Genomic DNA, 4,974 nt, shown 5'->3' with positions numbered 1-4,974 from the left:
TTTTTCGTTCAGTGTGTGCTGGGTGTGCATTTGGCTTTTGGCATATTGTTATGACTAGTGCGTAAGGATTATCAGCATGTGTAGTGACATGGAATGCATTCAAGTGCTACAGAGCTGCGAAACTAAATACCATATGCCTGGCTAACGAAGGTCATGCAGGCAGTTATGATATTACGGGACAACTCTGCCTCCTGCTGAGTGGCACTCGGTGGGGCCCTAACACACAGCCTTTATAGGCATCGCAGCTTGCAAGGATTAGTGGAGGCAGCGAGACCACACGGTAAAATGTTCGGTGTAGGTCATGAAACCTCATCTGAATAATGCTTTAAGGTTGTGATAATTGTAGTGATGAGAAATATTTAAGAGAAACAAATATGCGGTCATTTCAGCAAACTGGCATGTCGAGAAGCTAATAAAATTTAACAACAAAAATGCATATACTTCGCAAGCTTATTCATATAACATAATTCGTGATAAAATGAGTAAAATGATGAACTCGCAATGGTCGGAAAAACCAATGCCACCAACAGTAAAGCATAGGTAACTGCTGTCTTGTTGTAGATAAACTGAGAAATGCGATAAACAAGTCGTCCTTTCTTCATTCGATTCAGAAGAAAGCGGATGGCAAGCGAGTGCGTCACGGTGGTCAGATGATCGACGGCTACACTGCTGCGGCCATCCTCCCTCAACAGCGGTCCATAAGACGCGGGTTTGTAAGCCTCCGCTTGCCGATAGGGATGGCTGCGGGTCATTTGGTACAGGGAACATTACACTTCGTCCTTTCTTAGCTCAGAGAGAGAGAAAGAGAGAGATAAATTTATTAATCACCTCAAGTCCCTCCACACCTGTCCATCCTCCCATCACGGCCATGGAAAGTGACGCCCCTTCCCCTCAATAAAGTGAAAGGATCTCCCCACCCTCGTAGTTAGTTTATTGTTCTAGTTCAGTGGTTCTCCAACTATGGGTTGCGACCCAAAGTTGGATCGCGAGATCAATTCTGATGGGTCGCAGGGACACAAACATTATCATGCTTTCAGTGTTTCAGTGTATTTCAGTTACTTAATTGAATTCTTCTTCTTTAACCACAAATTACTTTTGTTATGTATGTTCATCTTCCCCCCACCTCCCTCCTCCTGGGCCCCACGTACTGGTGTCTCTGGTAGGAATGATTCGTTTTTTTTTTTTTTTTCCCAAAATAGTGTATATATCCTTCTACATTTACTTTCTCTTTACTTTACTCTGGGTCGCGAAGGAATGAAATGTTCCAAATAGGGTCGCTCATGAAAAAGTTCGAGAACCACTGTAATCTAGTTATTAAAACGACAATCTCTCTTTCTCTGTAAGGAGGCGAAACGCATTCACCTTAGCTGAAAATTTCAGAATGAATTATGTAGTTGCTGCTAGAAAAGGTACGCATATGGTGCTAGGGAATTGTGCTGCCTCTTCCATTGAGAAACTGACGCCAGCTACTGAAAAGTGTACCTCTTTCTTGTGTTGGGTAGTCCTCCTCAGTCAGCACACAAAATTCCATTATGCACCTCATCGAAACAGTGTACTTTGAGAGAGATATATATATATATATATATATATATATATATATATATATATATATATATATATATATATATATATATATATATATATATATATATATATATATTATGCTCCTCATCGAAAGTGTACTTTGATTTGAGAGAGAGAGAGAGAGAGAGAGAGAGAGAGAGAGAGAAATATATATATATATATATATATATATATATATATATATATATATATATATATATATATATATATATATATATATATATATATATATATATATATATATATATTATTATATATATATACATAAGAGGACAGTACTGATATCATTATGATTTTTTTGGCTTCTAACTTTATTATTATGAAATAGCTAATCACTCATATATACAATTACTCCGATATAAATATACATCACCACATATATAAACAATCGACTCCAACTCATTAGTCTCCATACTGTGAGCACAACTCAATCAATAAAAACAATGGACTAAGAATTCTGAAGGTATGTATATAATGCTTAATAAAAATATCAAATTCAGTGTTAAATGTGGCCCCAGATATTTCCCTTCAAAGATGGATAAGTATTCTCAGATATTTGTCCAGTCTAAAGGAAATTAAATAGGCAAAAATGCTAAATTTTCCCTCAAAGTTAATAATAAATATAGAAGATTGTTAAACAGAGGACATGAACTTAGGATTCTACACTATTTATGGACATATCCTTGCTGGACACTAAATGAAACAAATGAGATGAAGGCATGAGGTGAAAGGGAGACTGGATTGCTTAGGTGATGAAGAGGTGTTTTCTGTCACTCACAGAACATCATTCATGTCTCCTGCTTCAGGAAACGCCTGAAACATTGTCACACCCTTGTGATGGCTTGTGATGTGACTCAATGCTTCATTTGTAATGAGAGCAACTGCAACCTTTGGGAACCTTTCACTTATAAAGAACCATTCTGCTTTTCCAGTAACCAACCACATCTTCACTATATATATATATATATATGTATTACAAATTTACAAAATATTTATTGTTAACAATAAAATATTTTACTTTTCATTAACCATAAAGACAAAATTTGCCAACATGAACCAAATTTGCTCCACCTGTAAGGTATATGCTAACTCCAGTAGCTTTTGCAGCACATCATACTTTGATTAAAAGGAAGAAAAAAATACAAGTACTTTCCTCTGAAGTGTGTGCATATTTACCCAACAAAGAACTATTCTCACCAAAAGGTTGTTTCCAAGGAGTTTATGTATTTAACTGACAAATACTGGAAACTGCAATCAATTTGCCTTATGAGGAATATCTATGGGAACACCTGTTGCTGTTTAGCAAAGGGATTAACAGTTTCCATGTGCTATATTACTGTCAAACATTCATTAAGCTCAGAATGGTTGAGTCAGGCAAGGCAGCACAAATCCAGTAATCCCACACTTTATCAAAAACTTATGAGGCAAAATCACCAATAACAATAACAACAACAACAAATGAAGATACCTTCCTATGCAGACTGAAATATCTGTCACACTTTGATGAGTGGAAACTGTGCTCCCACATTTCCTTGGCATGAGGTACATCACACTGCACATCTATACAAGTGTCAAGGCTCGTCACTTTTCACCTGCCTTATCCAGAATTATTCATCAGGTAATGACTAATCTAATGGTTTCCTTTCTAATATTTTAAGCCATCAACATGATGCTGAAAAAGATTCCCTTATATGGACACTGTCCGTGAATTAACTACACGTCATTTCTGCCACTTAATTACTTGGCACTCTTTCCAAGCATCCCAGTATCACTTGGGAATAAGTTATAGTCAACTCTCATACAGTTGCTTAGAATGGACTGGGCATATAATTTTGACATGTAAAATCAACATAATTAATAAAGTATTGGTAATTTTCCTTAACAGTAAACCAACATTTAACCAAGGGTGAATAATGAATGGTAATGATTAAGTTTTGTGATGAATATAGTTACATGATTTCTAAAATATACAATAATGGACTGAACATAAATTTGGGTATGGACAATACTCATATCTTACTGTTTAGAAGAAATGCTTAGTGTGGTGTTGAAGAATGCTGGTAACTAACACAAGTAGAATTTCAGTAAAGCAAAAATTATAATGCAAGGTGTTCAGATCTAAGGAATGGAGCTTACTAAAAAATTCTATAAAAACAAAGTAGAAATAGTACAGTAGTGGTTGTAGTAGTGGTGATGGTGGTGGTAGTAAAGTAGTGATGGTACTAACAGCTTAAGCTGATGTAAAATTGGACAAATATAAAACAACAACCAATAACAATATTGGACATCCTGAGATTGATGAACAATACAAGAAACTGAAAATCCATCAATATTACATCATCCCATGTTACTTGACACAAGCCTCACCAGTATCACCATCATGCATGCATTCAACTTTCACTTTCTGGGGCAATGTATGAGAAGCTGGAGGATCTCTGATGTGCAGGCCTGTGACTGCACCTTTGCTGAACTGGTGGCTACCTAGGATGGCTAAGTTGGGTCATTATTTTGATCCAAACATAACACAATCTTTGGACATGATACAATAAAATGTTAATTTACACTCTTGCAAAACTATATGGACAAAAAATCAAATATTTTTAATCAGAAAAAAAAAAGAACATACTCCCAATTTTCTGAGGGGGTTTTGGCAAATTGCTAAAAAAATAAATAAATAAAAAAAATAACAGTGAAAGAGCAACACACAAGCACGATTTCATTCTACAAAATATGTAAAAGCTGGTACCACAAAGATAGAAGGAAGCAGAGCAAAAGTTCACAAAGCCACCATCAAAAGAATATAAGTGCATCAATAGTGTCCCTGACACCAGTGGTCTCACTGTTGTGGTGCCAAAACATGTCAATCAATCATTGTTTCAGGGTGTTGTTTCACCTTCAGCCAACATATTGGTAGAAGTCCAATACCTCAGTTATATTTTCATATTTTACACTTTGGAACTTTCTACAAGGCTTTCCTATATAAAGATATTAAATTTGGAGTAGAAATACTTACATACTTTAATCCAAAATTATTTCATATCCAATTTATTTGATATAAAAACCTATATCTCATCATAAAACATTTCTTTATACAAACTTTTAACATAAAACTTTTACCCAATCTGTATGAAAAAATGAGGTAAGTTGTGACCATGAATAGAGTTATCACAACCCTTTCCTGTCTTGCCACTCCTGCTTCTCCTTATTTAATGATGTACAGTATAGGATGCTTTTAAACATTACAATAAAATTCAAATAAAGACAAAAAACTTGCTATAGTCTCACTATAACAGCTGCTGAGTGGTGAATTGTGGGCTTTGACTTTTGCTGGTCAGTCATCATTGAAAATCAAACCATAATGTTGAGGATGAAGTAAAATACACTTATAAC

Source organism: Scylla paramamosain, chromosome 20 (assembly GCF_035594125.1).
Source record: "Scylla paramamosain isolate STU-SP2022 chromosome 20, ASM3559412v1, whole genome shotgun sequence".
NCBI lineage: Eukaryota > Metazoa > Arthropoda > Malacostraca > Decapoda > Portunidae > Scylla > Scylla paramamosain.
The sequence above is the reverse complement of the archived record's forward strand: the minus strand, read 5'-3'. Positions refer to the sequence as shown.